Raw genomic sequence first — 12,525 nt, forward strand, 5'->3', positions numbered from 1 at the left:
AGTGACTGCTTAGTGCCCACAGCATGATGCTGAGCACCCTTGGGACAAACTTTGCACAAACCTTCTGCATCTTCAGTTCCTCGCAAATAATTGTGTGTACAGTTTCCACATTGACATCAAACTGCACTTAATGTCTCTGTAGACACACGACAGTCTTTATCTATGAAATTCTTTATTTGGCCAATCGGCTCTGGTGTTTTGACTTCCTTACTCCTCCCACACCTCTCATCATCCCTCATAGACTCCTTGCTTTCCTTGAGTCTCCTATCCCACTCAAAAACTGATGCCTCATTCATGCAAGATAGTTCAAAAGCAGTCTGAAGCATTCCATACGTTTCTGTGGCATTTTTTCCATACTTTTATTGCATATCGTTCTTTTAAATTGTCCTCATGTCCAGATTGCATTTTTGAAATTCATCAGCTGTGATGACAATCAGGCTTTAGTGGGGTGTATTCCAATTTCTGCTGTAGCTGTTCATTTTAACCTGAAATCATAAAAATTGGCCAGTCATCTCATAAGATGTATAACAATATCCTACTGAATTTTCAAGAGTCTATAGCAATTTTAAGTGTCTATGAAAAAGTCTGGAAACTTATTGAAGGCACATATAGCACTATTTCTTAGGTGCCATTTTCAGTGTAGTAACACAAATTTTTGCTGAGTCTTGGGGCTTGTTGCGTAAGGGTTCGGCAATAGATTTTCCATAATCCCATTCTTACAAATCTCTCTTTCTCGACCGACAAGCATATTTTGATGTCTCCGTTGGGAGAGGAAGGGGGACAGCTCTCGCACAAAAAATTAGCTAAGGTAACCTAGGCTAGGATAAAAGAAATCATTTATAATTTAACACTTTTTTTTTTTTATTAATGTATAAAAGTTAAGTGTTTTTTTTTTTGTTTTTAGTTTTTTTTTTTCAACAAATCTGCGTTGCGTATCATTTATCACCATCCCAGCATACATCACTGCCAGAAATCGACTCCAAGCAAACATCAGTTAAAAAAACTCAAAGAGACAATGACCTGAACTGGACATCAACCAAACAGAACAGGTCCAACATTGAAGTATGTCCTATCATTTTTTTAATACTGTTTGTTCACAGTAGTGGGACTGATGAACCAAGTAATCCTCCCCAGTAAACGAGCGTTATAATTGGTGCTTAACAGTTGAATATCCTTTGTTCACACCAGTGGAGCTAGAAACGTGCCCACAACAATCAAGTAACACCCCCACCGGCAACGAACGGGTTATATAAACAAACTTATGCACTATACGTAGTTAAGTTTTTTTGTTTTTTTTTCTACAAATCTGTTTCGTGTCCTTTGTTACCACCAAAGTAGACCTCACAGCCAGAGTGACCCATGAGGCGATCGTCTGGACTGGACCAGGGCCAAGCAGAAGAGGACCACACCATTGAGATATATCCTATCTTTTTTAAATATTGTTTGTTCACACCAATGGAGCTAGAAACGTCCCCACAACGATCAACACCGGATGGGTTATACACCTTGTACCTACTCTGTCCATAATATTCGATACTTTGCATCGATTAACTTATACTAGTTGCAATATATTACTATTAACTTGCGGACAACACCGCATTCATTGTCTAGTATACAACATCTATAATATGAATTTTTAAATGTATGTATGTTTCCCTCAAACTTTTGACAGAAGTGACGGATTTTCACAAGATCGGTAGCATTTTGAAGCACGATCCTTTGGACGACAAATATCGAAAAATTGACCAAAAAACATTAATTCCTTCACCATCAACTCGGCACTTTTCTACAGGGAGGGGTCACTTTTTTCACTGATATTTTTTAAAGTCGTCTCCTCTTTTCGATTGTCTTGCCGTAATTTAAACTTGCGTCACTTCCAGTTTAGCAATGGGCGCAACAGCAAAACGTCATATTTTTTTTTTTTTTTTTTTGCTCAACACTCACCTCCAAACAACCAGGCAATGCCGGGCATCCAGGCTAGGGCTAGTCATAACAAAAGATAAATTCTTTCTCTCGGAAGCATTTAAGCACCTGCTCTACCTCAGCTATTGAGCACTTTGGATTATGACACCTGACCAACACCAACAAAAGAATTTCTTTATCCTGGGCAACACTGCATTTTTATACACACCTACTCTATCTAGGGTATTGAGCACTTATAAAATAAGGGCATGCCTTCAGAGCATTACTAAAACGGAGTCTTCCTCCTTCCTCGTCGTTTTAATGAAATGATGTCGATAAAGCTAATACTAAAGCAACAATAAATTAAAACTGGATTTAACGTCTTGCTCGTTCAATCTATGATACCGAGTACTTTTTTTTTTTTTTTTTTTTTTTTTTTTACTTGGGAGTACTACTTACCCTCGAGTGGCCTTTGGTCCTTGATAAGGGTTAATGAATGTAACGTGTTAGTGTAGTAATCGTCAATGGTGTAAAATGGGTAGAATTTGATTATTTATGTGGACAGCTCAACAAGTATTTGTGTACATTAGATTTGAAGACTACTATGTTGTATTAACAGCAGAATGAGAGAAAAAAAGGAAGACACCACGTGGTGAGAGGACCAGCAAGGCATGCTTGCGTGAGATGGATGTGTGGCCCATCACGGCGTGAGAGACTTTTAAGCACAGCAAGGCTACCCAGTGATAACTCTGAAAATGATAATAGTCACCATTTATCAAGGCCTGAAAGCTACTCAAGTGTTAATGAATGTAAGATGATAGTGTAGTAATCGTTAATAGTGTAATTTGGATAGAATTTGATTGTTTATGTGGACAGCTCAACAAGTATTTGTTTACATTAGATTTGAAGACTACTATGTTGTATTCACAGCAGAGGAAGAGAAGGGAAAGAAAAACCGGAGAGAAAAAAGAAGACACCATGTGGTGAGAGGACGAGCAAGGCATGTCAGCATGAGATGGATGTGGCCTATGGCGACATGAGTGACTTTTAAGCACATGTCAACACCGCAGAATTTCATTAACTACACCATCAACACTCTAATTTTAAGAGAAATGATGCCATTTTTAGAAGATATCTCAGCAGGATTTTGAAATTAATAGATAAATACATTGGCACGATTAGTGATTAGGTAACCCTTGCCTCACTATAAAATTTGACATTACTGTGTTTCTTTTCTTTCCCCACCATCGACACCAAAATTTTTGGAAATAAGATGTAATTTTTCCAGATCTTTCATAGCTGGAAGTTTTTTGAAGTAGTCCTTTATGCCAAACCTTATCAAATGCCTTTGATATGTCAAGAGCTATTGCTCTTGAGAGGAAACTCCTGTCGATAGATTCACTGATTTTGAGTGAAATTACAGTCAGCACATCAGCTGTAGATCTCGCTGGTCAGAAACCATGTTGCTTGTCGCTGAGGTGGTTGAAAATTTCTCTATTTAACACGGATTCAAGCAATTTACTTATGACACACAGCAGACTAATTGGTCTGTACTGAGATGCAGAAGACCAATCTCCATTATTTTTTAAATATTGGGCAAACTAATGAGGTTTTCTAAAATGTTGGGAAGCATTTCCCCGTTATGCATTAATTGAATGATGGAGAGGAATATTTAGGGCGTTATTATACTTTGTTTTTAGAAATATTTCTGGTTGTTGTATCGCTAAAGGCCATCCTCCTAACGTGAAAAGACATATCATGAGTGCTGCCATCCTGATATCTCAAAACTGATACAAGAGAAAGACAACAGCTCAACAGCATAAAAACAAGTGAAGCATGCATGCCCCCCCCATGAATGCACAGTGAACGAAGCATAAAAAAAATGACTAAGTTCAGCATTTGCTCCCCATTTAGCCCCAAAAGTCCCCAGGGGATGTCAAATCCTGGTGAAAATGAACAAACGGTGCAGTTTTATGCCTTAACATATGTAAATTTGAGTTCTGTACCATGCAAAAAAAGAAACGACCAAGTCCATCATTAGCCCCAAAACTCCCCAAGGCTTTAACATATTTAAATTTGAGTTCAGCACCGTGCAAAACTGCTAAATAGACATACACAGAAAATTTTGGAAAAAATATGGTAAAATAGTCCCAAAAAATGGAGCGTTTTTATTAGCCCTAAAAGAGCCCCTGGGTTATACCTTAGAGTTATCGCGAAGTATAGACAAACAAAATTATATAGTTACAACTTTTCAGGAAGTTTTATAAAAATCCAAGGCATCAATTTTTTTTAATAAGCACAAAAGTGTCAATTTTAGCCATTTTAACCCGAAAGGCAGCCCTAGGGATTGGGAGGGGGGGGGGGGTCCGTTCCGTTACTTTTTTTTTTTACTCATATCATGTTTAATGTTTTTGCAAAATTTAAAAAAATTCCAAGGCGTAGTTATTGAGAAAAGTGAGGACAGATGAACGGACAAAGGTGAATTTACAGGTCCACCCTCTTTTTGTCGGGGAATCAAAAATCTAAAACTTTGAATATTGAAAAGAAACTTGCTACAGTATCTTCGATAAATTTCTTTTGGTTAGTAATAGCGGGTCCGTATCCATGACTAGAGATGCATTCAAAAGGGACATTGTTACGATTATTGTTTTCAATGCCATTTCATTGAGATCCTTTTCTCGGCTTGAAGTGATTGCACACGGATTGGTGAACCGGCACGAAAATTAAGAGTTGCTCAAAACAGCTAGATAGAAAACCAAGTAACATGTTTGTAGACGACTTAAAATGGCGGCATCGTGTCAATTATTTTGCTGTTAGTGGATGTTAGGAAATGAGCAAAACGTTACTCGTTAAGGACAACTTCTTGAAACAATTGGTAAAAGAAGTATTGCAAGACTTTGGCATTCACAAAGACCATGTTGGACGCATTGTCAAAGATAATGCATCCAATATGCTGGGTTTAATCAAATGAAAGAATTAAAGAGGAAGATTCAAGTGTTATGTATGTCAGCGTGTCAATTATTTTGTCGTTAATTATTGGTATGTGAATGATACGAAACATATGAGCAAGACGTCATCCGTTAAGGACACCTTCTTGAAACAATTTGCAAAAGTGTTGCTGTAACACACTGCATATCAGCAGCAGCAAAGGATAGCTGGCTTACGAATAGATTAGCAGCAGTAGTTGAAAAATGCGCATATGCAAATTAGGAAATGTGTGTGAGAACAGAAAGGAAGAAAAAGAAGAGAAAAATGCACCACGTGCTCGAAGCAGAAACAAAGTGGGGTGTCAAATAAAATGGACGTGTAAAGTCCAGGATGAGAATGGACTGGCTTTGGCTGGCATGCAATCAAAGAAAGGAAAACCAAAACCTGGTAAAATAAACATGTGGCAGAAAGACCATTTTTTAAATCGTGTCAAGACGGGAGAATAACGGTAATAAATATTTTTATTAGAAAAAAAAAAAAAAATGCTGACTCGGATTTTTATTTATTTATTTATTTTGTTTTTTTGTAAGCAACGTTACATTGCAAGACTTTGGCATCCACAAAGACTATGTCGAATACATTGTCACAGATAATGCATCCAACATGCTGATAATCAAACGAGTGAATCAAATGATTCAAGTGTTACAGAAGAATGTGCAGGAGAAAGTCAGGAAGAACAATCTGGACATAGTCACAGTAGCAAACCAATTGACTGGGATGACTTAACAGAGAAGTGGATTTTAATTTCTTTGAAAGCTTTCAGGAACTGCCAAGTTGCATAGATGAGTCTGCTAACGTAGTAACCCGCATTTCAGAAACTGAACGGAAGCATGTTGTGTTTATGCATACCAACTTGCAGCGAATGATGCTCTTGAAGAACATTGTTACAATAATCTTAAAGCCAAAGTCAGAAAAGTTGCTACTGTAGCAAGAACACTGAAGCTTAATACGACTCTAAAAAAAGAGCGGAGAAAATGATTTTCAATAGTGTTTAAATGTTTTTGATTACATATGAACGTATGACTCCAATGATTTTGACGATCGTTTTTATTACCATGGTTACGACAATCAACCAATCAGAAGCTTCAAACGTTATTATAAAAAATATCGAATTTTGGATTCAATTCAGTTCGCTGTCAACCTCTGTCTCAAATCGACTCAAAATCATGACTACATTGATTCTTTGCCGCCATCTTTGTTACTAAAAATTACTCAACACTCGAGATCGTGACTGCATTGATTCTTCGCCGAGTTGATTTACTGTCGCCATCTTTGTTCAACATAATGTCTTAACATTTAACAAATAGATCCCTAGGTTACTTCCTGGAATAGCGCTTATAAAATGGTAAAACAGTTGAATTGAATTGTGTTCTTATATGGCAAACCCAGGCGTCAGTCTTTTAGAAGTGAAATGAATGAAACTTGAAGAACTGGAGAATCTTCGTAAGCTTTTTTTTTTTTAAGTGACAAAAAAATCTTCAAGAAGCAGATCTCACTATTGGAATGTTTTTGAAAGAATGGAAAATATTATTCGACAATGGAGTACAAGTTGAAAACTTAAAATTTTCCTTATTCTATGGAGTTAAAAAAAAAAACGCATCTTATATCCTCAGAGGAAAGTAGTTAGCCAAATAATATTCATAGGTAAGCTATAATTTTTTTTTTTTTTTTTTTTTTTTACACAGTGATCACCACTTATCAAGGACCGGAAGCCACTCAGGGATAAGGATTATTGCAAGTACATTACGTTAGTGTGGAGATTTGATGAAGTGTTTACTTAAGGGGGCGGTTCATTAGGAATTTGTTAACATTGGACTTGAAGACATCCAAGTTGTAGTCCGAAAGCAGGTAGACGGAACAGAGTTCCACAGGCGTGCAGTTCTAAGAAAGAAGCTTTGTTCATGGAATCTGCGTTTTGATTTAGGCACAGATATAGAGTGGGGGAAATTTTTCACAATGGATTCAGCTAGTTATTTGCTGGTTATCCAGACGTGGTGGTTTGTTTACAGAAACAACGTGTGAACCAATTCGTAAAAGAGGATCACAATTGATCTATACTATCAATAAAATTCTAAATGTTTATTTATTTATGTGTGTGTATATATATACAAATAAAACTTTCGAACGGATGCACTGAATTGAAAAATTCCTTGTTTCCCTGAAAGGTATGAGTCCCTAGATTGCCATTATCTATATACAGTTCGAAACGAACAACGCCGAGTGACACGAAAAGCCCGAAATAAGTTGTTTTTTGGCCGTTTAAAAGTTACCTGCCCATGTCAACAGAATTTAGCACTATCTGTATACAGTCGCGGTAACATCTTTCGGCATACGGATAGAACTTGTGACACAATGGATAACGCGTCTGACTACGGATCGTAAGATTCCAAGTTCGAATCCTGGCAAGTCCGTAATAATTTTAACCATCATTTTATCCAACGTTTACTCTTTATCTTTACCCTTAGGATATTTTTCTTTTTTCAGTGATTTTGTTTTGTGCATATGGGAATTTCCCATACTCCGAGTTCACAAGGAAAGCGTTGATGGTAAGACGATGTTGAGTGTACTTGATGTTGAGTGTACTCGATTTTGTGTTTGACTCTGCGTTGTTTGTGCCGATGCGGCACAGCCGCTAGTTAATAATAAAATTCTACTGCAGTATTATGTAAACCCAATTAAAATTATGTAAACCCAATTAAAATTATGTAAACCCAATTAAAAGTTAATGCTTAATGAAAGATGAAACAAAATCAGAACTTTGATCTTTTCGTGAAGATTTTGGGTTTAAATTCAAAGACATCTACTGAAGATCGTAACTATTTCAACCACAGATTCGGAGAGGATTTGCAATAGGATTTCTAAAAGTTACTGAATCAACAAGATCATAACACAAGGTGAAAGTGGCGTGAGGAAACAGCTAAAATTCCACCTTCGATGAATAAAGACTTAGAAAGTTTCAAGTTAGATTTTCGTGCCATAACACGATTTTCATGCACCCGGACAGCACCAGATTGTCTTGCTGGTAACTCTGAGGATTGGTTGTAGTCGGAGTTGTTGACACTTGGCCAAAGATGTCCCATATGCCCAGAAGGAGGATACGATATGTTTTTAATAGGGAAGATTAATTTCTAAATGAAATAAAATAGACATTTTTGGTGAAAAATAGTCCCGCTAGTGCAGAAAAATCTAATTTATAAAATATCTGTCTGTCTCCATATTTTCAAACTCTATCTCTTCCGAAACTAAAAATCGCAAAGCAGCGCAAGGAGCCTCAAATGATTGAATTTTTTATGGACCTTTTATAGGTTTTTAGCTGATTAAAATAGCTTTTAAGGAGTGAAAAAGGGGTCAAAATTGAAAAAAAAAAGTCGTTATACATTTTTACATTCATCTTAGTTTCTTTTTAATCAGTTCATGTGCGTGTTATGTTGGTACAGTGGTAACGTCACCAGCTTTGAATGATGCAGTTTTGCTTTTGGTTTCGATTCTAGCTGATGGTACCCAAATACTTTTTTTTTTTACTTTTGAAATTATGATTATAATAATACATACGAAATCTGGAAAAATTAAAATATCATATTTAAGTGTATTTTACGACCAGGCAAAGCCGGGGGCCCCCTCGCTAGTCTTAGAAATAAACCAGGGACCCACCTCACAGGAAGGTTGATATGATAAGAAATAACTTGAGAGATGAAAGAGGGAAGGTGGATTAAAGAGCATGGATTAAGAGAGAGAAAAAAACGTTTAGGAGAGTATAACAGAGCTGTTACGTCGCAAACGGACAAAGAAATAAGACAGGAATAAAAAATTTTTTAAATCTGCAATTGAGATGTGAATGCTTGTGTTATGTTGATTAATCAAACCATTATTCTCATCTTGGGTGTTTTTAGCACAACGTTTCGGTCGTTGCAACCTTCTTTGGATGTTGAGAACATGTTTCTTTTCCTACTAAGGAAAAAAAAAAAGTTGGCTCTGCATTACAAGAATTCAAACCGTTTGTTTGAAGACAGGTCCATAGATCTTTTTTTTTTTGAAGAGTTACCCCCCTTACATTGTGTTTTAAAAAAAACAAAAAACAAAACCACACCCATGGGTATCGATCCTCTGTTTTGTAAAACATTTTTTCACTAACATTAACAATTAGTATAGATATCCCGAAAAATTGAGTCCTAGGAAAGCCTTTAAAAAAAAAAATCTTAGTGCTCCCTGAAGATTGACCTTCCTTATGATCTACGGACCCACCCTCAAACCTACGGTTCGAATTTTTGTAATGCAGAGCCAGCCCTTTTTTGCTTAGCAGAGAAAAAGAAGCAGGTTTTTAACACCCGAAGAAGATCGCAGGTTGCGGCGACTGAAACGTTGTGCACCCAAGATAAGAATAACAGTTTGATTCATCAAAATAACACAAGCTAATACAAATCTGGGTCAGCATTTTTTTTGGTTTTTAACAGAAGTTTTCTTTTCATTACCGTTATTTTTTTCGACACCATTTAAAAATGTCTCTTGCTACCACATATCCATTGTAGATTGGCACGTATTTCTCCTTCTTCCCACTGCACGCCAGCGGCAGCCAGCCATTTCTCGCCTTCGCTTTACACATCCATTCTTTCTGACGCCGACTTTCTTTCTCTCCCTTTTCTTTCCTTCCTCTTCTCACACACTTCCTCATTTGCATATGCATGATTTTCTGCTACTGCTGCTTTCTTCGCATGCTGGCCATCCTTTGCTGCAGCTGATTCTTTCCATGCGCTCCCATGCACTATGTTTCAAGAGAAGGAAAGAAAGAAGGGAAAAGAGATCCAAACGAAAGAGGAGAAAATTGTAATCTGGCGTAGAGAGTAGGGAGAAACCAGATTTATAAAATAAGAGAATCTTTTCACTTCGACCGGGCAAGGGTGGGGATCTGCCCTGCCTTGCTTCCCTTCCTAATAAATAACCCAAGATATAGATCCATGTTCTGTGAATTCAGAGAACCTGAAAAGTAGTTTGAAATCCCCAAGCATAAGAAAGCTAACTGAACTTTATTTTAAGAAAAATATCCTGCATCTTGAAAGCGTGAGGAAGCGAAAGAGTTTACCTTTCATTGTGCGGTTGTATCAGGAAATATCTTATGAATAAATATTAATAAGCAGCAAAATTCAAGCTGGCCTGCCAGGACACTATATATATATATATATATATATATACAAATGTAGGCAAATTGGGGCATATTTTAATGGTTTGAAAGTATAGGTTTTTTATTTACAAATTGTCATAAAATTTTAGCCATAGAATAGTATTATAATCTTCAAAAAGCCTGCAAATTTTCATGTAGTTTCGTCCCATAGAACCAAAGATATGAGCATTTCAATATTCAATTTGGCTACTAGTGTATACATACAAGATAAGTCATGGGAAACGGATCTTTTTAGAATGCTTTACTGAAAATGGAGGCTAACTTTAGAAAACGGCTTCAAATTTGTGCTCGTTAAAATAGCCATCATTTGTCAGACATAATTTAAACAACGCAGTATATACTCGAATACTCCTAAAATCAACTTTAGTGCACATTGACCATTAATTGTATTATTACTAGGGCTAGGACAACAGCATATTCTTTTCATATGGCCAGGAGGATACAATATATTTTTAATAGGGAAAATTAATTTCTTAATGAAATAAAATTAACATTTTTTGTGATTTGTGAAAGAATTGGCATATGTGTTTCCCGTTCCAAAAGACATGAATGAGCTGAAGACCCGAATAACAGAAGCTGTTGTAACCATTGACAACGCAATGCTAGGACACGTTTGGCAAGAATTGGACTATCGACTTGATGTGTGTCGCGTGACCAATGGTGCTTATATTGGACATCTTTGAAAATTCCATGAAAAACTTGAGATTACAAGCTTTCTGAACATCCCAGATGCGTTTTTATATTCTTAATAGTTCTTGAGATATTCAATGTCAAAATGGGCCCAAGACTTTTGGAACATCTTGTATTTTAGAAACCCTGGCTCCAAATTGTAAATATATATATATATATATATTTTTGTAGACAAAAGATTTTGAAACATCAGTTGGAAATATTTACTGATTTAAAACCACCTGAACAGTGAGAATTATATTTTTTTTTTCTCTCACTGGTTTTCCAACTGAAACCAATTTCACTCTTTCCTCATTCGATTCTTAGCTTTTAATTAATCATTCTGACGTTTCCTCTTAGAGGGGCAGACGATAAGGCCTTAAGGAAATTTTAATAATTCCACCTGCCCGTTTTTTTGTTTCTTTGATCTTTTTGATTTAAATTAAATTATGTTTCCTCTGAAATTTCTCCTTCCATTTTGCTGTACCAAGAATTTACTTACATATATATATATATATATATATATATATATATATATATATATATATAGAGAGAGAGAGAGAGAGATTGAGTTTTAGAATGTATAGTTTGAACAATATAAACTATGCATCCTGTATTTTAGAAACCCTGTGTATGTGCATATACACACACACACACACACACATATATATATACATACATGCACACGTGTGTGTGTGTAGGGGGGGAGATGGATAATAAGCTTTGCAAGCGACATTTTTGCAAAAATATAACACGTTCTTACCTAGGTCTGCTTCACTCATGTGATTTAAAACTATGCAGTTTTCTTTTTTTAAATTTTTCATGAAACTAGGGATGAAACATTCTCCCAAATGCCAAACAATCGTCTGATATTTAAAAACCCCGAGTGTTCCATCCAAACCACAAATGTCAGCACAACAAATTCATCTGATCATGAATCAGCAATGTGAAATCTCATTAAACCAAACCGTTTCGTTTAGAGAATTTGCTAAAAGTCTTACATTTACACAGAAGAGAGGTTGAATCGGTTGAGCTCATATAATCATGTAGAACGCTGAGCATCATAACATTCAGTTTAATGCCTAGTTTACGTCTTCCTGAATAAATCATTGCATGAGCATGAATGTTTTGGATCACAGGAATGTTGGCCAGTCAAGGAAAAACTTGGAAACAAGTGATCAGACAAGACCAAAAAGAATTAAATCTGGTGCTAGTCAACCTGTTGAATCACGAGGGCAGGAGAGTGAGCTTGCTTAGTGGAAGCCTCTGTTCGGTCTCGGAAGACAATGGATACTCCCTGTAAGTGTAGCCACACGTGTAATTGTGAGGCAAGGGTTACACAATTACCGACCATACCTCTTCTGTATCAGCACCGCAAGTCCAGTGGCAAGGAGAGGTCCATGATGACTGGAAACAATGCAGAAAGCACATACAGCAGGTGGAATTCCCAATTGGTCACCCATTTTAGTACTGACCGGGATCAATGTTGCTTAACTTCGGTGATTAAATGGGAACTGATTACATAAAACTTCAAAGACTTTTACATTGGTAGCACAGTAAGGCCACTACATATCTGTATTAATGTATCAAAGAACACCTCAACATACAAAAAAAAACAAAAAAACATCACCTAGCTAAGTGAAGAAAATAAAGAGATAACGGTAAAAATTAAAGAGGAGATAATTATAGAAAGACTTCACCCGAATAAAAAACTTTATTTAACATCTCTAGCTCAAATAATAGGTTCTTGTTCAGAATTCAACCTAATTAAAAAAAAAAAAAAAAAAAAA

The sequence above is a fragment of the Euprymna scolopes genome, chromosome 40 (assembly GCF_053919585.1).
Source record: "Euprymna scolopes isolate OS-2025 chromosome 40, ASM5391958v1, whole genome shotgun sequence".
Classification (NCBI taxonomy): Eukaryota; Metazoa; Mollusca; class Cephalopoda; order Sepiida; family Sepiolidae; genus Euprymna; species Euprymna scolopes.